Below are 20,088 nucleotides of genomic sequence, written 5' to 3' on the forward strand. Positions count from 1 at the left end.
AATGGGCTTTCTGCTGGCTGTTTCATCTCTTACGGCCACACCACCCTGAACACGCCCGATCTCGTCTGATTTCGGAAGGTAAGCAGGGTCGGGCCTGGTTAGTACTTGGATGGGAGACCGCCTGGGAATACCAGGTGCTGTAAGCTTTTTCCTCTCAGCTGTCACCAGAGGAGGGCGCTGTTGCTCCATCACCGCACACAGGGCGTTGAGAAACAAAGCTGCAATCATTCCAGCTGTGTGTGTATGCAGGGCAGAGAGGTGGCAATGAGACGCCTCACTTTCCAAGTAGTTTTGAGGGTTCCTGTTGTCACTGTTACAGCCTGTTAAAAGCCTGCAATCATCTTATAAGCGCATGTACACAAATAGCCTGGGAAACAACAATTCCTATGAAAGTAATGTTAAAGTATAGCATGTGTTTGATGGCTGAGACACCATTATCCGCCACTCAGATGGTGAGAGGAACTGTCAGTGGTGTCACAGCATCTTTAAATGGGCTTTCTGCTGGCTGTTTCCTCGCTTATGGCCACACCACCCTGAACACGCCCGATCTCGTATGATCTCGGAAGCTAAGCAGGGTAGGGCCTGGTTAGTACTTGGATGGGAGACCGCCTGGGAATACCAGGTGCTGTAAGCTTTTTCCTCTCAGCTGTCACCAGAGGAGGGCGCTGTTGCTCCATCACCGCACACAGGGCGTTGAGAAACAAAGCTGCAATCATTCCAGCTGTGTGTGTATGCAGGGCAGAGAGGTGGCAATGAGACGCCTCACTTTCCAAGTAGTTTTGAGGGTTCCTGTGTTCACTGTTACAGCCTGTTAAAAGCCTGCAATCATCTTATAAGCGCATGTACACAAATAGCCTGAGAAACAACAATTCCTATGAAAGTAATGTTAAAGTATAGCATGTGTTTGATGGCTGAGACACCATTATCCGCCACTCAGATGGTGAGAGGAACTGTCAGTGGTGTCACAGCATCTTTAAATGGGCTTTCTGCTGGCTGTTTCCTCGCTTACGGCCACACCACCCTGAACACGCCCGATCTCGTCTGATCTCGGAAGCTAAGCAGGGTCGGGCCTGGTTAGTACTTGGATGGGAGACCGCCTGGGAATACCAGGTGCTGTAAGCTTTTTCCTCTCAGCTGTCACCAGAGGAGGGCGCTGTTGCTCCATCACCGCACACAGGGCGTTGAGAAACAAAGCTGCAATCATTCCAGCTGTGTGTGTATGCAGGGCAGAGAGGTGGCACTGAGACGCCTCACTTTCCAAGTAGTTTTGAGGGTTCCTGTTGTCACTGTTACAGCCTGTTAAAAGCCTGCAATCATCTTATAAGCGCATGTACACAAATAGCCTGAGAAACAACAATTCCTATGAAAGTAATGTTAAAGTATAGCATGTGTTTGATGGCTGAGACACCATTATCCGCCACTCAGATGGTGAGAGGAACTGTCAGTGGTGTCACAGCATCTTTAAATGGGCTTTCTGCTGGCTGTTTCCTCGCTTACGGCCACACCACCCTGAACACGCCCGATCTCGTCTGATCTCGGAAGCTAAGCAGGGTCGGGCCTGGTTAGTACTTGGATGGGAGACCGCCTGGGAATACCAGGTGCTGTAAGCTTTTTCCTCTCAGCTGTCACCAGAGGATGGCGCTGTTGCTCCATCACCGCACACAGGGCGTTGAGAAACAAAGCTGCAATCATTCCAGCTTTGTGTGTATGAAGGGCAGAGAGGTGGCACTGAGACACCCCACTTTCCAAGTAGTTTTGAGTGTTCCTGCTGTCACTGTTACAGCCTGTTAAAAGCCTGCAATCATCGTATAAGCGCATGTACACAAATAGCCTGAGAAACAACTATTCCTATGAAAGTAATGTTAAAGTATAGCATGTGTTTGATGGCTGAGACACCATTATCCGCCACTCAGATGGTGACAGGAACTGTCAGTGGTGTCACAGCATCTTAAAATGTGCTTTCTGCTGGCTGTTTCCTCACTTACGGCCACACTACCCTGAACACGCCCGATCTCGTCTGATCTCGGAAGCTAAGCAGGGTCGGGCCTGGTTAGTACTTGGATGGGAGACCGCCTGGGAATACCAGGTGCTGTAAGCTTTTTCCTCTCAGCTGTCACCAGAGGAGGGTGCTGTTGCTCCATCACCGCACACAGGGCGTTGAGAAACAAAGCTGCAATCATTCCAGCTGTGTGTGTATGCAGGGCAGAGAGGTGGCAATGAGACGCCTCACTTTCCAAGTAGTTTTGAGGGTTCCTGTTGTCACTGTTACAGCCTGTTAAAAGCCTGCAATCATCTTATAAGCGCATGTACACAAATAGCCTGAGAAACAACAATTCCTATGAAAGTAATGTTAAAGTATAGCATGTGTTTGATGGCTGAGACACCATTATCCGCCACTCAGATGGTGAGAGGAACTGTCAGTGGTGTCACAGCATCTTTAAATGGGCTTTCTGCTGGCTGTTTCCTCGCTTACGGCCACACCACCCTGAACACGCCCGATCTCGTCTGATCTCGGAAGCTAAGCAGGGTCGGGCCTGGTTAGTACTTGCATGGGAGACCGCCTGGGAATACCAGGTGCTGTAAGCTTTTTCCTCTCAGCTGTCACCAGATGAGGGCGCTGTTGCTCCATCACCGCACACAGGGCGTTGAGAAACAAAGCTGCAATCATTCCAGCTGTGTGTGTATGCAGGGCAGAGAGGTGGCACTGAGACGCCTCACTTTCCAAGTAGTTTTGAGGGTTCCTGTTGTCACTGTTACAGCCTGTTAAAAGCCTGCAATCATCTTATAAGCGCATGTACACAAATAGCCTGAGAAACAACAATTCCTATGAAAGTAATGTTAAAGTATAGCATGTGTTTGATGGCTGAGACACCATTATCCGCCACTCAGATGGTGAGAGGAACTGTCAGTGGTGTCACAGCATCTTTAAATGGGCTTTCTGCTGGCTGTTTCCTCGCTTACGGCCACACCACCCTGAACACGCCCGATCTCGTCTGATCTCGGAAGCTAAGCAGGGTCGGGCCTGGTTAGTACTTGGATGGGAGACCGCCTGGGAATACCAGGTGCTGTAAGCTTTTTCCTCTCAGCTGTCACCAGAGGATGGCGCTGTTGCTCCATCACCGCACACAGGGCGTTGAGAAACAAAGCTGCAATCATTCCAGCTTTGTGTGTATGAAGGGCAGAGAGGTGGCACTGAGACACCCCACTTTCCAAGTAGTTTTGAGTGTTCCTGCTGTCACTGTTACAGCCTGTTAAAAGCCTGCAATCATCTTATAAGCGCATGTACACAAATAGCCTGAGAAACAACTATTCCTATGAAAGTAATGTTAAAGTATAGCATGTGTTTGATGGCTGAGACACCATTATCCGCCACTCAGATGGTGAGAGGAACTGTCAGTGGTGTCACAGCATCTTAAAATGTGCTTTCTGCTGGCTGTTTCCTCACTTACGGCCACACTACCCTGAACACGCCCGATCTCGTCTGATCTCGGAAGCTAAGCAGGGTCGGGCCTGGTTAGTACTTGGATGGGAGACCGCCTGGGAATACCAGGTGCTGTAAGCTTTTTCCTCTCAGCTGTCACCAGAGGAGGGTGCTGTTGCTCCATCACCGCACACAGGGCGTTGAGAAACAAAGCTGCAATCATTCCAGCTGTGTGTGTATGCAGGGCAGAGAGGTGGCAATGAGACGCCTCACTTTCCAAGTAGTTTTGAGGGTTCCTGTTGTCACTGTTACAGCCTGTTAAAAGCCTGCAATCATCTTATAAGCGCATGTACACAAATAGCCTGGGAAACAACAATTCCTATGAAAGTAATGTTAAAGTATAGCATGTGTTTGATGGCTGAGACACCATTATCCGCCACTCAGATGGTGAGAGGAACTGTCAGTGGTGTCACAGCATCTTTAAATGGGCTTTCTGCTGGCTGTTTCCTCGCTTACGGCCACACCACCCTGAACACGCCCGATCTCGTCTGATCTCGGAAGCTAAGCAGGGTCGGGCCTGGTTAGTACTTGCATGGGAGACCGCCTGGGAATACCAGGTGCTGTAAGCTTTTTCCTCTCAGCTGTCACCAGATGAGGGCGCTGTTGCTCCATCACCGCACACAGGGCGTTGAGAAACAAAGCTGCAATCATTCCAGCTGTGTGTGTATGCAGGGCAGAGAGGTGGCAATGAGACGCCTCACTTTCCAAGTAGTTTTGAGGGTTCCTGTTGTCACTGTTACAGCCTGTTAAAAGCCTGCAATCATCTTATAAGCGCATGTACACAAATAGCCTGGGAAACAACAATTCCTATGAAAGTAATGTTAAAGTATAGCATGTGTTTGATGGCTGAGACACCATTATCCGCCACTCAGATGGTGAGAGGAACTGTCAGTGGTGTCACAGCATCTTTAAATGGGCTTTCTGCTGTCTGTTTCCTCGCTTACGGCCACACCACCCTGAACACGCCCGATCTCGAGTGATCTCGGAAGCTAAGCAGGGTCGGGCCTGGTTAGTACTTGGATGGGAGACCGCCTGGGAATACCAGGTGCTGTAAGCTTTTTCCTCTCAGCTGTCACCAGAGGAGGGCGCTGTTGCTCCATCACCGCACACAGGGCGTTGAGAAACAAAGCTGCAATCATTCCAGCTGTGTGTGTATGAAGGGCAGAGAGGTGGCACTGAGACACCCCACTTTCCAAGTAGTTTTGAGTGTTCCTGCTGTCACAGTTACAGCCTGTTAAAAGCCTGCAATCATCTTATAAGCGCATGTACACAAATAGCCTGAGAAACAACAATTCCTATGAAAGTAATGTTAAAGTATAGCATGTGTTTGATGGCTGAGACACCATTATCCGCCACTCAGATGGTGAGAGGAACTGTCAGTGGTGTCACAGCATCTTTAAATGGGCTTTCTGCTGGCTGTTTCCTCACTTACGGCCACACCACCCTGAACACGCCCGATCTCGTCTGATCTCGGAAGCTAAGCAGGGTCGGGCCTGGTTAGTACTTGGATGGGAGACCGCCTGGGAATACCAGGTGCTGTAAGCTTTTTCCTCTCAGCTGTCACCAGAGGAGGGCGCTGTTGCTCCATCACCGCACACAGGGCGTTGAGAAACAAAGCTGCAATCATTCCAGCTGTGTGTGTATGCAGGGCAGAGAGGTGGCACTGAGACGCCTCACTTTCCAAGTAGTTTTGAGGGTTCCTGTGTTCACTGTTACAGCCTGTTAAAAGCCTGCAATCATCTTATAAGCGCATGTACACAAATAGCCTGAGAAACAACAATTCCTATGAAAGTAATGTTAAAGTATAGCATGTGTTTGATGGCTGAGACACCATTATCCGCCACTCAGATGGTGAGAGGAACTGTCAGTGGTGTCACAGCATCTTTAAATGGGCTTTCTGCTGGCTGTTTCCTCGCTTACGGCAACACCACCCTGAACACGCCCGATCTCGTCTGATCTCGGAAGCTAAGCAGGGTCGGGCCTGGTTAGTACTTGGATGGGAGACCGCCTGGGAATACCAGGTGCTGTAAGCTTTTTCCTCTCAGCTGTCACCAGAGGATGGCGCTGTTGCTCCATCACCGCACACAGGGCGTTGAGAAACAAAGCTGCAATCATTCCAGCTTTGTGTGTATGAAGGGCAGAGAGGTGGCACTGAGACACCCCACTTTCCAAGTAGTTTTGAGTGTTCCTGCTGTCACTGTTACAGCCTGTTAAAAGCCTGCAATCATCTTATAAGCGCATGTACACAAATAGCCTGAGAAACAACTATTCCTATGAAAGTAATGTTAAAGTATAGCATGTGTTTGATGGCTGAGACACCATTATCCGCCACTCAGATGGTGAGGGGAACTGTCAGTGGTGTCACAGCATCTTTAAATGGGCTTTCTGCTGGCTGTTTCCTCACTTACGGCCACACTACCCTGAACACGCCCGATCTCGTCTGATCTCGGAAGCTAAGCAGGGTCGGGCCTGGTTAGTACTTGGATGGGAGACCGCCTGGGAATACCAGGTGCTGTAAGCTTTTTCCTCTCAGCTGTCACCAGAGGAGGGCGCTGTTGCTCCATCACCGCACACAGGGCGTTGAGAAACAAAGCTGCAATCATTCCAGCTGTGTGTGTATGAAGGGCAGAGAGGTGGCACTGAGACACCCCACTTTCCAAGTAGTTTTGAGTGTTCCTGCTGTCACAGTTACAGCCTGTTAAAAGCCTGCAATCATCTTATAAGCGCATGTACACAAATAGCCTGAGAAACAACAATTCCTATGAAAGTAATGTTAAAGTATAGCATGTGTTTGATGGCTGAGACACCATTATCCGCCACTCAGATGGTGAGAGGAACTGTCAGTGGTGTCACAGCATCTTTAAATGGGCTTTCTGCTGGCTGTTTCCTCACTTACGGCCACACCACCCTGAACACGCCCGATCTCGTCTGATCTCGGAAGCTAAGCAGGGTCGGGCCTGGTTAGTACTTGGATGGGAGACCGCCTGGGAATACCAGGTGCTGTAAGCTTTTTCCTCTCAGCTGTCACCAGAGGAGGGCGCTGTTGCTCCATCACCGCACACAGGGCGTTGAGAAACAAAGCTGCAATCATTCCAGCTGTGTGTGTATGCAGGGCAGAGAGGTGGCACTGAGACGCCTCACTTTCCAAGTAGTTTTGAGGGTTCCTGTTGTCACTGTTACAGCCTGTTAAAAGCCTGCAATCATCTTATAAGCGCATGTACACAAATAGCCTGAGAAACAACAATTCCTATGAAAGTAATGTTAAAGTATAGCATGTGTTTGATGGCTGAGACACCATTATCCGCCACTCAGATGGTGAGAGGAACTGTCAGTGGTGTCACAGCATCTTTAAATGGGCTTTCTGCTGGCTGTTTCCTCGCTTACGGCCACACCACCCTGAACACGCCCGATCTCGTCTGATCTCGGAAGCTAAGCAGGGTCGGGCCTGGTTAGTACTTGGATGGGAGACCGCCTGGGAATACCAGGTGCTGTAAGCTTTTTCCTCTCAGCTGTCACCAGAGGATGGCGCTGTTGCTCCATCACCGCACACAGGGCGTTGAGAAACAAAGCTGCAATCATTCCAGCTTTGTGTGTATGAAGGGCAGAGAGGTGGCACTGAGACACCCCACTTTCCAAGTAGTTTTGAGTGTTCCTGCTGTCACTGTTACAGCCTGTTAAAAGCCTGCAATCATCTTATAAGCGCATGTACACAAATAGCCTGAGAAACAACTATTCCTATGAAAGTAATGTTAAAGTATAGCATGTGTTTGATGGCTGAGACACCATTATCCGCCACTCAGATGGTGAGGGGAACTGTCAGTGGTGTCACAGCATCTTTAAATGGGCTTTCTGCTGGCTGTTTCCTCACTTACGGCCACACTACCCTGAACACGCCCGATCTCGTCTGATCTCGGAAGCTAAGCAGGGTCGGGCCTGGTTAGTACTTGGATGGGAGACCGTCTGGGAATACCAGGTGCTGTAAGCTTTTTCCTCTCAGCTGTCACCAGAGGAGGGTGCTGTTGCTCCATCACCGCACACAGGGCGTTGAGAAACAAAGCTGCAATCATTCCAGCTGTGTGTGTATGCAGGGCAGAGAGGTGGCAATGAGACGCCTCACTTTCCAAGTAGTTTTGAGGGTTCCTGTTGTCACTGTTACAGCCTGTTAAAAGCCTGCAATCATCTTATAAGCGCATGTACACAAATAGCCTGGGAAACAACAATTCCTATGAAAGTAATGTTAAAGTATAGCATGTGTTTGATGGCTGAGACACCATTATCCGCCACTCAGATGGTGAGAGGAACTGTCAGTGGTGTCACAGCATCTTTAAATGGGCTTTCTGCTGGCTGTTTCCTCGCTTACGGCCACACCACCCTGAACACGCCCGATCTCGTCTGATCTCGGAAGCTAAGCAGGGTCGGGCCTGGTTAGTACTTGCATGGGAGACCGCCTGGGAATACCAGGTGCTGTAAGCTTTTTCCTCTCAGCTGTCACCAGATGAGGGCGCTGTTGCTCCATCACCGCACACAGGGCGTTGAGAAACAAAGCTGCAATCATTCTAAGCTGTGTGTGTATGCAGGGCAGAGAGGTGGCACTGAGACGCCTCACTTTCCAAGTAGTTTTGAGGGTTCCTGTTGTCACTGTTACAGCCTGTTAAAAGCCTGCAATCATCTTATAAGCGCATGTACACAAATAGCCTGAGAAACAACAATTCCTATGAAAGTAATGTTAAAGTATAGCATGTGTTTGATGGCTGAGACACCATTATCCGCCACTCAGATGGTGAGAGGAACTGTCAGTGGGGTCACAGCATCTTTAAATGGGCTTTCTGCTGGCTGTTTCCTCGCTTACGGCCACACCACCCTGAACACGCCCGATCTCGTCTGATCTTGGAAGCTAAGCAGGGTCGGGCCTGGTTAGTACTTGGATGGGAGACCGCCTGGGAATACCAGGTGCTGTAAGCTTTTTCCTCTCAGCTGTCACCAGAGGAGGGCGCTGTTGCTCCATCACCGCACACAGGGCGTTGAGAAACAAAGCTGCAATCATTCCAGCTGTGTGTGTATGCAGGGCAGAGAGGTGGCAATGAGACGCCTCACTTTCCAAGTAGTTTTGAGGGTTCCTGTTGTCACTGTTACAGCCTGTTAAAAGCCTGCAATCATCTTATAAGCACATGTACACAAATAGCCTGGGAAACAACAATTCCTATGAAAGTAATGTTAAAGTATAGCATGTGTTTGATGGCTGAGACACCATTATCCGCCACTCAGATGGTGAGAGGAACTGTCAGTGGGGTCACAGCATCTTTAAATGGGCTTTCTGCTGGCTGTTTCCTCGCTTACGGCCACACCATCCTGAACACGCCCGATCTCGTCTGATCTCGGAAGCTAAGCAGGGTCGGGCCTGGTTAGTACTTGGATGGGAGACCGCCTGGGAATACCAGGTGCTGTAAGCTTTTTCCTCTCAGCTGTCACCAGATGAGGGCGCTGTTGCTCCATCACCGCACACAGGGCGTTGAGAAACAAAGCTGCAATCATTCTAAGCTGTGTGTGTATGCAGGGCAGAGAGGTGGCACTGAGACGCCTCACTTTCCAAGTAGTTTTGAGGGTTCCTGTTGTCACTGTTACAGCCTGTTAAAAGCCTGCAATCATCTTATAAGCGCATGTACACAAATAGCCTGATAAACAACAATTCCTATGAAAGTAATGTTAAAGTATAGCATGTGTTTGATGGCTGAGACACCATTATCCGCCACTCAGATGGTGAGAGGAACTGTCAGTGGGGTCACAGCATCTTTAAATGGGCTTTCTGCTGGCTGTTTCCTCGCTTACGGCCACACCACCCTGAACACGCCCGATCTCGTCTGATCTTGGAAGCTAAGCAGGGTCGGGCCTGGTTAGTACTTGGATGGGAGACCGCCTGGGAATACCAGGTGCTGTAAGCTTTTTCCTCTCAGCTGTCACCAGAGGAGGGCGCTGATGCTCCATCACCGCACACAGGGCGTTGAGAAACAAAGCTGCAATCATTCCAGCTGTGTGTGTATGCAGGGCAGAGAGGTGGCAATGAGACGCCTCACTTTCCAAGTAGTTTTGAGGGTTCCTGTTGTCACTGTTACAGCCTGTTAAAAGCCTGCAATCATCTTATAAGCGCATGTACACAAATAGCCTGATAAACAACAATTCCTATGAAAGTAATGTTAAAGTATAGCATGTGTTTGATGGCTGAGACACCATTATCCGCCACTCAGATGGTGAGAGGAACTGTCAGTGGGGTCACAGCATCTTTAAATGGGCTTTCTGCTGGCTGTTTCCTCGCTTACGGCCACACCACCCTGAACACGCCCGATCTCGTCTGATCTTGGAAGCTAAGCAGGGTCGGGCCTGGTTAGTACTTGGATGGGAGACCGCCTGGGAATACCAGGTGCTGTAAGCTTTTTCCTCTCAGCTGTCACCAGAGGAGGGCGCTGTTGCTCCATCACCGCACACAGGGCGTTGAGAAACAAAGCTGCAATCATTCCAGCTGTGTGTGTATGCAGGGCAGAGAGGTGGCAATGAGACGCCTCACTTTCCAAGTAGTTTTGAGGGTTCCTGTTGTCACTGTTACAGCCTGTTAAAAGCCTGCAATCATCTTATAAGCGCATGTACACAAATAGCCTGGGAAACAACAATTCCTATGAAAGTAATGTTAAAGTATAGCATGTGTTTGATGGCTGAGACACCATTATCCGCCACTCAGATGGTGAGAGGAACTGTCAGTGGGGTCACAGCATCTTTAAATGGGCTTTCTGCTGGCTGTTTCCTCGCTTACGGCCACACCATCCTGAACACGCCCGATCTCGTCTGATCTCGGAAGCTAAGCAGGGTCGGGCCTGGTTAGTACTTGGATGGGAGACCGCCTGGGAATACCAGGTGCTGTAAGCTTTTTCCTCTCAGCTGTCACCAGATGAGGGCGCTGTTGCTCCATCACCGCACACAGGGCGTTGAGAAACAAAGCTGCAATCATTCTAAGCTGTGTGTGTATGCAGGGCAGAGAGGTGGCACTGAGACGCCTCACTTTCCAAGTAGTTTTGAGGGTTCCTGTTGTCACTGTTACAGCCTGTTAAAAGCCTGCAATCATCTTATAAGCGCATGTACACAAATAGCCTGAGAAACAACAATTCCTATGAAAGTAATGTTAAAGTATAGCATGTGTTTGATGGCTGAGACACCATTATCCGCCACTCAGATGGTGAGAGGAACTGTCAGTGGGGTCACAGCATCTTTAAATGGGCTTTCTGCTGGCTGTTTCCTCGCTTACGGCCACACCACCCTGAACACGCCCGATCTCGTCTGATCTTGGAAGCTAAGCAGGGTCGGGCCTGGTTAGTACTTGGATGGGAGACCGCCTGGGAATACCAGGTGCTGTAAGCTTTTTCCTCTCAGCTGTCACCAGAGGAGGGCGCTGATGCTCCATCACCGCACACAGGGCGTTGAGAAACAAAGCTGCAATCATTCCAGCTGTGTGTGTATGCAGGGCAGAGAGGTGGCAATGAGACGCCTCACTTTCCAAGTAGTTTTGAGGGTTCCTGTTGTCACTGTTACAGCCTGTTAAAAGCCTGCAATCATCTTATAAGCGCATGTACACAAATAGCCTGGGAAACAACAATTCCTATGAAAGTAATGTTAAAGTATAGCATGTGTTTGATGGCTGAGACACCATTATCCGCCACTCAGATGGTGAGAGGAACTGTCAGTGGGGTCACAGCATCTTTAAATGGGCTTTCTGCTGGCTGTTTCCTCGCTTACGGCCACACCACCCTGAACACGCCCGATCTCGTCTGATCTTGGAAGCTAAGCAGGGTCGGGCCTGGTTAGTACTTGGATGGGAGACCGCCTGGGAATACCAGGTGCTGTAAGCTTTTTCCTCTCAGCTGTCACCAGAGGAGGGCGCTGTTGCTCCATCACCGCACACAGGGCGTTGAGAAACAAAGCTGCAATCATTCCAGCTGTGTGTGTATGCAGGGCAGAGAGGTGGCAATGAGACGCCTCACTTTCCAAGTAGTTTTGAGGGTTCCTGTTGTCACTGTTACAGCCTGTTAAAAGCCTGCAATCATCTTATAAGCGCATGTACACAAATAGCCTGAGAAACAACAATTCCTATGAAAGTAATGTTAAAGTATAGCATGTGTTTGATGGCTGAGACACCATTATCCGCCACTCAGATGGTGAGAGGAACTGTCAGTGGTGTCACAGCATCTTTAAATGGGCTTTCTGCTGGCTGTTTCCTCGCTTACGGCCACACCACCCTGAACACGCCCGATCTCGTCTGATCTCGGAAGCTAAGCAGGGTCGGGCCTGGTTAGTACTTGGATGGGAGACCGCCTGGGAATACCAGGTGCTGTAAGCTTTTTCCTCTCAGCTGTCACCAGAGGAGGGCGCTGTTGCTCCATCACCGCACACAGGGCGTTGAGAAACAAAGCTGCAATCATTTTAAGCTGTGTGTGTATGCAGGGCAGAGAGGTGGCACTGAGACGCCTCACTTTCCAAGTAGTTTTGAGGGTTCCTTTGTTGACTGTTACAGCCTGTTAAAAGCCTGCAATCATCTTATAAGCGCATGTACACAAATAGCCTGAGAAACAACAATTCCTATGAAAGTAATGTTAAAGTATAGCATGTGTTTGATGGCTGAGACACCATTATCCGCCACTCAGATGGTGAGAGGAACTGTCAGTGGGGTCACAGCATCTTTAAATGGGCTTTCTGCTGGCTGTTTCCTCGCTTACGGCCACACCACCCTGAACACACCCGATCTCGTCTGATCTCGGAAGCTAAGCAGGGTCGGGCCTGGTTAGTACTTGGATGGGAGACCGCCTGGGAATACCAGGTGCAGTAAGCTTTTTCCTCTCAGCTGTCACCAGAGGAGGGCGCTGTTGCTCCATCACCGCACACAAGGCGTTGAGAAACAAAGCTGCAATCATTCCAGCTGTGTGTGTATGCAGGGCAGAGAGGTGGCAATGAGACGCCTCACTTTCCAAGTAGTTTTGAGGGTTCCTGTGTTCACTGTTACAGCCTGTTAAAAGCCTGCAATCATCTTATAAGCGCATGTATACAAATAGCCTGAGAAACAACAATTCCTATGAAAGTAATGTTAAAGTATAGCATGTGTTTGATGGCTGAGACACCATTATCCGCCACTCAGATGGTGAGAGGAACTGTCAGTGGGGTCACAGCATCTTTAAATGGGCTTTCTGCTGGCTGTTTCCTCGCTTACGGACACACCACCCTGAACACACCCGATCTCGTCTGAGCTCGGAAGCTAAGCAGGGTCGGGCCTGGTTAGTACTTGGATGGGAGACCGCCTGGGAATTCCAGGTGCTGTAAGCTTTTTCTTCTCAGCTGTCACCAGAGGAGGGCGCTGTTGCTCCATCACCGCACACAGGGCGTTGAGAAACAAAGCTGCAATCATTCCAGCTGTGTGTGTATGAAGGGCAGAGAGGTGGCACTGAGACGTGGCACTGAGACACCCCACTTTCCAAGTAGTTTTGAGTGTTCCCGTTGTCACTGTTACAGCCTGTTAAAAGCCTGCAATCATCTTATAAGCGCATGTACACGAATAGCCTGAGAAACAACAATTCCTATGAAAGTAATGTTAAAGTGTAGCATGTGTTTGATGGCTGAGACACCATTATCCGCCACTCAGATGGTGAGAGGAACTGTCAGTGGTGTCACAGCATTTTTAAATGGGTTTCCTGCTGACTGTTTCCTCACTTACGGCCACACCACCATGGACACGCCCGATCTCGTCTGATCTCGGAAGCTAAGCAGGGTCGGGCCTGGTTAGTACTTGGATGGGAGACCGCCTGGGAATACCAGGTGCTGTAAGCTTTTTCCTCTCAGCTGTCACCAGAGGAGGGCGCTGTTGCTCCATCACCGCACACAGGGCGTTGAGAAACAAAGCTGCAATCATTCCAGCTGTGTGTGTATGCAGGGCAGAGAGGTGGCAATGAGACGCCTCACTTTCCAAGTAGTTTTGAGGGTTCCTGTTGTCACTGTTACAGCCTGTTAAAAGCCTGCAATCATCTTATAAGCGCATGTACACAAATAGCCTGGGAAACAACAATTCCTATGAAAGTAATGTTAAAGTATAGCATGTGTTTGATGGCTGAGACACCATTATCCGCCACTCAGATGGTGAGAGGAACTGTCAGTGGGGTCACAGCATCTTTAAATGGGCTTTCTGCTGGCTGTTTCCTCGCTTACGGCCACACCACCCTGAACACGCCCGATCTCGTCTGATCTTGGAAGCTAAGCAGGGTCGGGCCTGGTTAGTACTTGGATGGGAGACCGCCTGGGAATACCAGGTGCTGTAAGCTTTTTCCTCTCAGCTGTCACCAGAGGAGGGCGCTGTTGCTCCATCACCGCACACAGGGCGTTGAGAAACAAAGCTGCAATCATTCCAGCTGTGTGTGTATGCAGGGCAGAGAGGTGGCAATGAGACGCCTCACTTTCCAAGTAGTTTTGAGGGTTCCTGTTGTCACTGTTACAGCCTGTTAAAAGCCTGCAATCATCTTATAAGCGCATGTACACAAATAGCCTGAGAAACAACAATTCCTATGAAAGTAATGTTAAAGTATAGCATGTGTTTGATGGCTGAGACACCATTATCCGCCACTCAGATGGTGAGAGGAACTGTCAGTGGTGTCACAGCATCTTTAAATGGGCTTTCTGCTGGCTGTTTCCTCGCTTACGGCCACACCACCCTGAACACGCCCGATCTCGTCTGATCTCGGAAGCTAAGCAGGGTCGGGCCTGGTTAGTACTTGGATGGGAGACCGCCTGGGAATACCAGGTGCTGTAAGCTTTTTCCTCTCAGCTGTCACCAGAGGAGGGCGCTGTTGCTCCATCACCGCACACAGGGCGTTGAGAAACAAAGCTGCAATCATTCCAGCTGTGTGTGTATGAAGGGCAGAGAGGTGGCACTGAGACACCCCACTTTCCAAGTAGTTTTGAGTGTTCCTGCTGTCACTGTTACAGCCTGTTAAAAGCCTGCAATCATCTTATAAGCGCATGTACACAAATAGCCTGAGAAACAACAATTCCTATGAAAGTAATGTTAAAGTATAGCATGTGTTTGATGGCTGAGACACCATTATCCGCCACTCAGATGGTGAGAGGAACTGTCAGTGGGGTCACAGCATCTTTAAATGGGCTTTCTGCTTGCTGTTTCCTCGCTTACGGCCACACCACCCTGAACACGCCCGATCTCGTCTGATCTCGGAAGCTAAGCAGGGTCGGGCCTGGTTAGTACTTGGATGGGAGACCGCCTGGGAATACCAGGTGCTGTAAGCTTTTTCCTCTCAGCTGTCACCAGATGAGGGCGCTGTTGCTCCATCACCGCACACAGGGCGTTGAGAAACAAAGCTGCAATCATTCTAAGCTGTGTGTGTATGCAGGGCAGAGAGGTGGCACTGAGACGCCTCACTTTCCAAGTAGTTTTGAGGGTTCCTGTTGTCACTGTTACAGCCTGTTAAAAGCCTGCAATCATCTTATAAGCGCATGTACACAAATAGCCTGGGAAACAACAATTCCTATGAAAGTAATGTTAAAGTATAGCATGTGTTTGATGGCTGAGACACCATTATCCGCCACTCAGATGGTGAGAGGAACTGTCAGTGGGGTCACAGCATCTTTAAATGGGCTTTCTGCTGGCTGTTTCCTCGCTTACGGCCACACCACCCTGAACACGCCCGATCTCGTCTGATCTTGGAAGCTAAGCAGGGTCGGGCCTGGTTAGTACTTGGATGGGAGACCGCCTGGGAATACCAGGTGCTGTAAGCTTTTTCCTCTCAGCTGTCACCAGAGGAGGGCGCTGTTGCTCCATCACCGCACACAGGGCGTTGAGAAACAAAGCTGCAATCATTCCAGCTGTGTGTGTATGCAGGGCAGAGAGGTGGCAATGAGACGCCTCACTTTCCAAGTAGTTTTGAGGGTTCCTGTTGTCACTGTTACAGCCTGTTAAAAGCCTGCAATCATCTTATAAGCGCATGTACACAAATAGCCTGAGAAACAACAATTCCTATGAAAGTAATGTTAAAGTATAGCATGTGTTTGATGGCTGAGACACCATTATCCGCCACTCAGATGGTGAGAGGAACTGTCAGTGGTGTCACAGCATCTTTAAATGGGCTTTCTGCTGGCTGTTTCCTCGCTTACGGCCACACCACCCTGAACACGCCCGATCTCGTCTGATCTCGGAAGCTAAGCAGGGTCGGGCCTGGTTAGTACTTGGATGGGAGACCGCCTGGGAATACCAGGTGCTGTAAGCTTTTTCCTCTCAGCTGTCACCAGAGGAGGGCGCTGTTGCTCCATCACCGCACACAGGGCGTTGAGAAACAAAGCTGCAATCATTCCAGCTGTGTGTGTATGAAGGGCAGAGAGGTGGCACTGAGACACCCCACTTTCCAAGTAGTTTTGAGTGTTCCTGCTGTCACTGTTACAGCCTGTTAAAAGCCTGCAATCATCTTATAAGCGCATGTACACAAATAGCCTGAGAAACAACAATTCCTATGAAAGTAATGTTAAAGTATAGCATGTGTTTGATGGCTGAGACACCATTATCCGCCACTCAGATGGTGAGAGGAACTGTCAGTGGGGTCACAGCATCTTTAAATGGGCTTTCTGCTAATGTTAAAGTAATGTTAAAGTATAGCATGTGTTTGATGGCTGAGACACCATTATCCGCCACTCAGATGGTGAGAGGAACTGTCAGTGGGGTCACAGCATCTTTAAATGGGCTTTCTGCTGGCTGTTTCCTCGCTTACGGACACACCACCCTGAACACACCCGATCTCGTCTGATCTCGGAAGCTAAGCAGGGTCGGGCCTGGTTAGTACTTGGATGGGAGACCGCCTGGGAATACCAGGTGCTGTAAGCTTTTTCCTCTCAGCTGTCACCAGATGAGGGCGCTGTTGCTCCATCACCGCACACAGGGCGTTGAGAAACAAAGCTGCAATCATTCTAAGCTGTGTGTGTATGCAGGGCAGAGAGGTGGCACTGAGACGCCTCACTTTCCAAGTAGTTTTGAGGGTTCCTTTGTTGACTGTTACAGCCTGTTAAAAGCCTGCAATCATCTTATAAGCGCATGTACACAAATAGCCTGAGAAACAACAATTCCTATGAAAGTAATGTTAAAGTATAGCATGTGTTTGATGGCTGAGACACCATTATCCGCCACTCAGATGGTGAGAGGAACTGTCAGTGGGGTCACAGCATCTTTAAATGGGCTTTCTGCTGGCTGTTTCCTCGCTTACGGCCACACCACCCTGAACACACCCGATCTCGTCTGATCTCGGAAGCTAAGCAGGGTCGGGCCTGGTTAGTACTTGGATGGGAGACCGCCTGGGAATACCAGGTGCAGTAAGCTTTTTCCTCTCAGCTGTCACCAGAGGAGGGCGCTGTTGCTCCATCACCGCACACAAGGCGTTGAGAAACAAAGCTGCAATCATTCCAGCTGTGTGTGTATGCAGGGCAGAGAGGTGGCAATGAGACGCCTCACTTTCCAAGTAGTTTTGAGGGTTCCTGTGTTCACTGTTACAGCCTGTTAAAAGCCTGCAATCATCTTATAAGCGCATGTATACAAATAGCCTGAGAAACAACAATTCCTATGAAAGTAATGTTAAAGTATAGCATGTGTTTGATGGCTGAGACACCATTATCCGCCACTCAGATGGTGAGAGGAACTGTCAGTGGGGTCACAGCATCTTTAAATGGGCTTTCTGCTGGCTGTTTCCTCGCTTACGGACACACCACCCTGAACACACCCGATCTCGTCTGAGCTCGGAAGCTAAGCAGGGTCGGGCCTGGTTAGTACTTGGATGGGAGACCGCCTGGGAATTCCAGGTGCTGTAAGCTTTTTCTTCTCAGCTGTCACCAGAGGAGGGCGCTGTTGCTCCATCACCGCACACAGGGCGTTGAGAAACAAAGCTGCAATCATTCCAGCTGTGTGTGTATGAAGGGCAGAGAGGTGGCACTGAGACGTGGCACTGAGACACCCCACTTTCCAAGTAGTTTTGAGTGTTCCCGTTGTCACTGTTACAGCCTGTTAAAAGCCTGCAATCATCTTATAAGCGCATGTACACGAATAGCCTGAGAAACAACAATTCCTATGAAAGTAATGTTAAAGTGTAGCATGTGTTTGATGGCTGAGACACCATTATCCGCCACTCAGATGGTGAGAGGAACTGTCAGTGGTGTCACAGCATCTTTAAATGGGTTTCCTGCTGACTGTTTCCTCGCTTACGGCCACACCACCATGGACACGCCCGATCTCGTCTGATCTCGGAAGCTAAGCAGGGTCGGGCCTGGTTAGTACTTGGATGGGAGACCGCCTGGGAATACCAGGTGCTGTAAGCTTTTTCCTCTCAGCTGTCACCAGAGGAGGGTGCTGTTGCTCCATCACCGCACACAGGGCGTTGAGAAACAAAGCTGCAATCATTCCAGCTGTGTGTGTATGCATTGCAGAGAGGTGGCACTGAGACACCCCACTTTCCAAGTAGTTTTGAGTGTTCCTGCTGTCACTGTTACAGCCTGTTAAAAGCCTGCAATCATCTTATAAGCGCATGTACACAAATAGCCTGAGAAACAACTATTCCTATGAAAGTAATGTTAAAGTATAGCATGTGTTTGATGGCTGAGACACCATTATCCGCCACTCAGATGGTGAGAGGAACTGTCAGTGGTGTCACAGCATCTTTAAATGGGTTTCCTGCTGACTGTTTCCTCGCTTACGGCCACACCACCATGAACACGCCCGATCTCGTCTGATCTCGGAAGCTAAGCAGGGTCGGGCCTGGTTAGTACTTGGATGGGAGACCGCCTGGGAATACCAGGTGCTGTAAGCTTTTTCCTCTCAGCTGTCACCAGAGGAGGGCGCTGTTGCTCCATCGCCGCACACAGGGCGTTGAGAAACAAAGCTGCAATCATTCCAGCTGTGTGTGTATGCAGGGCAGAGAGGTGGCAATGAGACGCCTCACTTTCCAAGTAGTTTTGAGGGTTCCTGTGTTCACTGTTACAGCCTGTTAAAAGCCTGCAATCATCTTATAAGCACGTGTACACAAATAGCCTGAGAAACAACTATTCCTATGAAAGTAATGTTAAAGTATAGCATGTGTTTGATGGCTGAGACCCCATTATCCGCCACTCAGATAGTGAGAGGAACTATCAGTGGTGTCACAGCATCTTTAAATAGGTTTTCTGCTGGCTGTTTCCTCGCTTACGGCCATACCACCCTGAACACGCCCGATCTCGTCTGATCTCGGAAGCTAAGCAGGGTCGGGCCTGGTTAGTACTTGGATGGGAGACCGCCTGGGAATACCAGGTGCTGTAAGCTTTTTCCTCTCAGCTGTCATGAGCCCACTAGTCTTGAATTGAGCAGTGTGTCCAAACCTTTGACTGGTACTGTACATTACGTCCATATGAATGAAATAAAATTTAAATTTTTTAAAAAAATTAAAAAAAACGTATACATATTCATAGGATCTAAGGCAAATCACATATAAAAGATTTGATAATAGAACCAGGTGTGCAGTTTTGTGATATCCCAAATCAATCCCCTAGCTATATACACAGTATATCATGAATGTGAGTTTTCATATCAAGTGTTGTCCTTTGCACACTGGGCTGAATGGGGGAAAGTGTGCTTTAGTAAATAATGATTATATGGGCAAATAGGTAGTATACGGTAAATGTGTGAGATATCAATGAGTATTTGAAGGCACTGTAGGTAGGAATGATGTGGAATAAAGTGCCAAGATTAGGTATATGTGGCTGATGGTATGGTGGCATCCGCTGCATGTGACGTGTATTATGTGTAGAGTGAATAGAATGTGTGAAATGTTCCATTTAATTTCCTTCAGTGACAGGGACGGGTGTAACGGGCCCTGGCGTAGCTTTAAATGGGCTTTCTGCTGGCTGTTTCTTCGCTTACGGCCATACCACCCTGAACACGCCCGATCTCGTCTGATCTCGGAAGCTAAGCAGGGTCGGGCCTGGTTAGTACTTGGATGGGAGACCGCCTGGGAATACCAGGTGCTGTAAGCTTTTTCCTCTCAGCTGTCACCAGAGGAGAGCGCTGATGCTCCATCGCCGCACACAGGGCTTTGAGAAGCAAAGCTGCAATCATTCCAGCTGTGTGTGTATGCAGGGCAGAGAGGTGGCACTGAGACGCCTCACTTTCCAAGTAGTTTTGAGGGTTCTTGTTGTCACTGTTACAGCCTGTTAAAAGCCCGCAATCATCTTATAAGCGCATGTACACAAATAGCCTGAGAAAACAACAATTCCTATGAAAGTAATGTTAAAGTATAGCATGTGTTTGATGGCTGAGACCCCATTATCCGCCACTCAGATGGTGAGAGGAACTGTCAGTGGTGTCACAGCATCTTTAAATGGGCTTTCTGCTGGCTGTTTCCTCGCTTACGGCCATACCACCCTGAACACGCCCGATCTCGTCTGATCTCGGAAGCTAAGCAGGGTCGGGCCTGGTTAGCACTTGGATGGGAGACCGCCTGGGAATACCAGGTGCTGTAAGCTTTTTCCTCTCAGCTGTCACCAGAGGAGGGCGCTGTTGCTCCATCGCC

General features: G+C 49.3%; 41 non-coding genes across 41 annotated transcripts; all 41 read left to right on the top strand.

Moving 5' to 3' along the window:
- Nucleotides 1-27: 27 nt before the first annotated feature.
- On the top strand, nt 28-146 carry LOC133989234 (5S ribosomal RNA). The gene has a single exon (XR_009926401.1). It is a non-coding gene; the product is annotated as a 5S ribosomal RNA (ribosomal RNA).
- A 369-nt stretch (nt 147-515) lies between these two features.
- Nucleotides 516-634, top strand: LOC133988747 (5S ribosomal RNA). The gene has a single exon (XR_009925941.1). It is a non-coding gene; the product is annotated as a 5S ribosomal RNA (ribosomal RNA).
- Nucleotides 635-1,003: 369 nt separating this feature from the next.
- Nucleotides 1,004-1,122, top strand: LOC133988530 (5S ribosomal RNA). The gene has a single exon (XR_009925737.1). It is a non-coding gene; the product is annotated as a 5S ribosomal RNA (ribosomal RNA).
- A 369-nt stretch (nt 1,123-1,491) lies between these two features.
- LOC133988531 (5S ribosomal RNA) lies at nt 1,492-1,610 on the top strand. The gene has a single exon (XR_009925738.1). It is a non-coding gene; the product is annotated as a 5S ribosomal RNA (ribosomal RNA).
- A 369-nt stretch (nt 1,611-1,979) lies between these two features.
- LOC133989015 (5S ribosomal RNA) lies at nt 1,980-2,098 on the top strand. Its single transcript, XR_009926194.1, has one exon. It is a non-coding gene; the product is annotated as a 5S ribosomal RNA (ribosomal RNA).
- Nucleotides 2,099-2,467: 369 nt separating this feature from the next.
- LOC133988735 (5S ribosomal RNA) lies at nt 2,468-2,586 on the top strand. The gene has a single exon (XR_009925930.1). It is a non-coding gene; the product is annotated as a 5S ribosomal RNA (ribosomal RNA).
- A 369-nt stretch (nt 2,587-2,955) lies between these two features.
- Nucleotides 2,956-3,074, top strand: LOC133988532 (5S ribosomal RNA). Its single transcript, XR_009925739.1, has one exon. It is a non-coding gene; the product is annotated as a 5S ribosomal RNA (ribosomal RNA).
- Nucleotides 3,075-3,443: 369 nt separating this feature from the next.
- On the top strand, nt 3,444-3,562 carry LOC133989016 (5S ribosomal RNA). Its single transcript, XR_009926195.1, has one exon. It is a non-coding gene; the product is annotated as a 5S ribosomal RNA (ribosomal RNA).
- A 369-nt stretch (nt 3,563-3,931) lies between these two features.
- On the top strand, nt 3,932-4,050 carry LOC133988736 (5S ribosomal RNA). The gene has a single exon (XR_009925931.1). It is a non-coding gene; the product is annotated as a 5S ribosomal RNA (ribosomal RNA).
- A 369-nt stretch (nt 4,051-4,419) lies between these two features.
- LOC133989099 (5S ribosomal RNA) lies at nt 4,420-4,538 on the top strand. The gene has a single exon (XR_009926273.1). It is a non-coding gene; the product is annotated as a 5S ribosomal RNA (ribosomal RNA).
- Nucleotides 4,539-4,907: 369 nt separating this feature from the next.
- On the top strand, nt 4,908-5,026 carry LOC133988742 (5S ribosomal RNA). Its single transcript, XR_009925937.1, has one exon. It is a non-coding gene; the product is annotated as a 5S ribosomal RNA (ribosomal RNA).
- Nucleotides 5,027-5,395: 369 nt separating this feature from the next.
- LOC133988654 (5S ribosomal RNA) lies at nt 5,396-5,514 on the top strand. The gene has a single exon (XR_009925853.1). It is a non-coding gene; the product is annotated as a 5S ribosomal RNA (ribosomal RNA).
- A 369-nt stretch (nt 5,515-5,883) lies between these two features.
- On the top strand, nt 5,884-6,002 carry LOC133989018 (5S ribosomal RNA). The gene has a single exon (XR_009926196.1). It is a non-coding gene; the product is annotated as a 5S ribosomal RNA (ribosomal RNA).
- A 369-nt stretch (nt 6,003-6,371) lies between these two features.
- Nucleotides 6,372-6,490, top strand: LOC133988743 (5S ribosomal RNA). The gene has a single exon (XR_009925938.1). It is a non-coding gene; the product is annotated as a 5S ribosomal RNA (ribosomal RNA).
- Nucleotides 6,491-6,859: 369 nt separating this feature from the next.
- Nucleotides 6,860-6,978, top strand: LOC133988533 (5S ribosomal RNA). The gene has a single exon (XR_009925740.1). It is a non-coding gene; the product is annotated as a 5S ribosomal RNA (ribosomal RNA).
- A 369-nt stretch (nt 6,979-7,347) lies between these two features.
- LOC133989112 (5S ribosomal RNA) lies at nt 7,348-7,466 on the top strand. Its single transcript, XR_009926285.1, has one exon. It is a non-coding gene; the product is annotated as a 5S ribosomal RNA (ribosomal RNA).
- Nucleotides 7,467-7,835: 369 nt separating this feature from the next.
- On the top strand, nt 7,836-7,954 carry LOC133988737 (5S ribosomal RNA). Its single transcript, XR_009925932.1, has one exon. It is a non-coding gene; the product is annotated as a 5S ribosomal RNA (ribosomal RNA).
- Nucleotides 7,955-8,324: 370 nt separating this feature from the next.
- Nucleotides 8,325-8,443, top strand: LOC133988840 (5S ribosomal RNA). Its single transcript, XR_009926030.1, has one exon. It is a non-coding gene; the product is annotated as a 5S ribosomal RNA (ribosomal RNA).
- Nucleotides 8,444-8,812: 369 nt separating this feature from the next.
- Nucleotides 8,813-8,931, top strand: LOC133988647 (5S ribosomal RNA). The gene has a single exon (XR_009925847.1). It is a non-coding gene; the product is annotated as a 5S ribosomal RNA (ribosomal RNA).
- Nucleotides 8,932-9,301: 370 nt separating this feature from the next.
- Nucleotides 9,302-9,420, top strand: LOC133988841 (5S ribosomal RNA). The gene has a single exon (XR_009926031.1). It is a non-coding gene; the product is annotated as a 5S ribosomal RNA (ribosomal RNA).
- Nucleotides 9,421-9,789: 369 nt separating this feature from the next.
- LOC133988842 (5S ribosomal RNA) lies at nt 9,790-9,908 on the top strand. The gene has a single exon (XR_009926032.1). It is a non-coding gene; the product is annotated as a 5S ribosomal RNA (ribosomal RNA).
- A 369-nt stretch (nt 9,909-10,277) lies between these two features.
- On the top strand, nt 10,278-10,396 carry LOC133988648 (5S ribosomal RNA). Its single transcript, XR_009925848.1, has one exon. It is a non-coding gene; the product is annotated as a 5S ribosomal RNA (ribosomal RNA).
- A 370-nt stretch (nt 10,397-10,766) lies between these two features.
- Nucleotides 10,767-10,885, top strand: LOC133988843 (5S ribosomal RNA). Its single transcript, XR_009926033.1, has one exon. It is a non-coding gene; the product is annotated as a 5S ribosomal RNA (ribosomal RNA).
- A 369-nt stretch (nt 10,886-11,254) lies between these two features.
- Nucleotides 11,255-11,373, top strand: LOC133988845 (5S ribosomal RNA). The gene has a single exon (XR_009926035.1). It is a non-coding gene; the product is annotated as a 5S ribosomal RNA (ribosomal RNA).
- Nucleotides 11,374-11,742: 369 nt separating this feature from the next.
- Nucleotides 11,743-11,861, top strand: LOC133988534 (5S ribosomal RNA). Its single transcript, XR_009925741.1, has one exon. It is a non-coding gene; the product is annotated as a 5S ribosomal RNA (ribosomal RNA).
- A 370-nt stretch (nt 11,862-12,231) lies between these two features.
- Nucleotides 12,232-12,350, top strand: LOC133988656 (5S ribosomal RNA). Its single transcript, XR_009925855.1, has one exon. It is a non-coding gene; the product is annotated as a 5S ribosomal RNA (ribosomal RNA).
- Nucleotides 12,351-12,719: 369 nt separating this feature from the next.
- On the top strand, nt 12,720-12,838 carry LOC133988982 (5S ribosomal RNA). Its single transcript, XR_009926163.1, has one exon. It is a non-coding gene; the product is annotated as a 5S ribosomal RNA (ribosomal RNA).
- A 382-nt stretch (nt 12,839-13,220) lies between these two features.
- LOC133989109 (5S ribosomal RNA) lies at nt 13,221-13,339 on the top strand. Its single transcript, XR_009926282.1, has one exon. It is a non-coding gene; the product is annotated as a 5S ribosomal RNA (ribosomal RNA).
- Nucleotides 13,340-13,708: 369 nt separating this feature from the next.
- On the top strand, nt 13,709-13,827 carry LOC133988847 (5S ribosomal RNA). The gene has a single exon (XR_009926036.1). It is a non-coding gene; the product is annotated as a 5S ribosomal RNA (ribosomal RNA).
- A 369-nt stretch (nt 13,828-14,196) lies between these two features.
- Nucleotides 14,197-14,315, top strand: LOC133988535 (5S ribosomal RNA). The gene has a single exon (XR_009925742.1). It is a non-coding gene; the product is annotated as a 5S ribosomal RNA (ribosomal RNA).
- Nucleotides 14,316-14,684: 369 nt separating this feature from the next.
- LOC133988536 (5S ribosomal RNA) lies at nt 14,685-14,803 on the top strand. The gene has a single exon (XR_009925743.1). It is a non-coding gene; the product is annotated as a 5S ribosomal RNA (ribosomal RNA).
- A 370-nt stretch (nt 14,804-15,173) lies between these two features.
- On the top strand, nt 15,174-15,292 carry LOC133988848 (5S ribosomal RNA). The gene has a single exon (XR_009926037.1). It is a non-coding gene; the product is annotated as a 5S ribosomal RNA (ribosomal RNA).
- A 369-nt stretch (nt 15,293-15,661) lies between these two features.
- On the top strand, nt 15,662-15,780 carry LOC133988538 (5S ribosomal RNA). The gene has a single exon (XR_009925745.1). It is a non-coding gene; the product is annotated as a 5S ribosomal RNA (ribosomal RNA).
- A 489-nt stretch (nt 15,781-16,269) lies between these two features.
- On the top strand, nt 16,270-16,388 carry LOC133988672 (5S ribosomal RNA). The gene has a single exon (XR_009925870.1). It is a non-coding gene; the product is annotated as a 5S ribosomal RNA (ribosomal RNA).
- A 370-nt stretch (nt 16,389-16,758) lies between these two features.
- On the top strand, nt 16,759-16,877 carry LOC133988658 (5S ribosomal RNA). The gene has a single exon (XR_009925857.1). It is a non-coding gene; the product is annotated as a 5S ribosomal RNA (ribosomal RNA).
- A 369-nt stretch (nt 16,878-17,246) lies between these two features.
- LOC133988983 (5S ribosomal RNA) lies at nt 17,247-17,365 on the top strand. The gene has a single exon (XR_009926164.1). It is a non-coding gene; the product is annotated as a 5S ribosomal RNA (ribosomal RNA).
- A 382-nt stretch (nt 17,366-17,747) lies between these two features.
- Nucleotides 17,748-17,866, top strand: LOC133988883 (5S ribosomal RNA). The gene has a single exon (XR_009926070.1). It is a non-coding gene; the product is annotated as a 5S ribosomal RNA (ribosomal RNA).
- A 369-nt stretch (nt 17,867-18,235) lies between these two features.
- On the top strand, nt 18,236-18,354 carry LOC133988881 (5S ribosomal RNA). Its single transcript, XR_009926068.1, has one exon. It is a non-coding gene; the product is annotated as a 5S ribosomal RNA (ribosomal RNA).
- Nucleotides 18,355-18,723: 369 nt separating this feature from the next.
- LOC133989544 (5S ribosomal RNA) lies at nt 18,724-18,842 on the top strand. The gene has a single exon (XR_009926676.1). It is a non-coding gene; the product is annotated as a 5S ribosomal RNA (ribosomal RNA).
- A 591-nt stretch (nt 18,843-19,433) lies between these two features.
- Nucleotides 19,434-19,552, top strand: LOC133989660 (5S ribosomal RNA). The gene has a single exon (XR_009926787.1). It is a non-coding gene; the product is annotated as a 5S ribosomal RNA (ribosomal RNA).
- A 370-nt stretch (nt 19,553-19,922) lies between these two features.
- Nucleotides 19,923-20,041, top strand: LOC133988849 (5S ribosomal RNA). The gene has a single exon (XR_009926038.1). It is a non-coding gene; the product is annotated as a 5S ribosomal RNA (ribosomal RNA).
- Nucleotides 20,042-20,088: the final 47 nt, after the last annotated feature.

The sequence above is a fragment of the Scomber scombrus genome, chromosome 10 (assembly GCF_963691925.1).
Source record: "Scomber scombrus chromosome 10, fScoSco1.1, whole genome shotgun sequence".
Classification (NCBI taxonomy): Eukaryota; Metazoa; Chordata; class Actinopteri; order Scombriformes; family Scombridae; genus Scomber; species Scomber scombrus.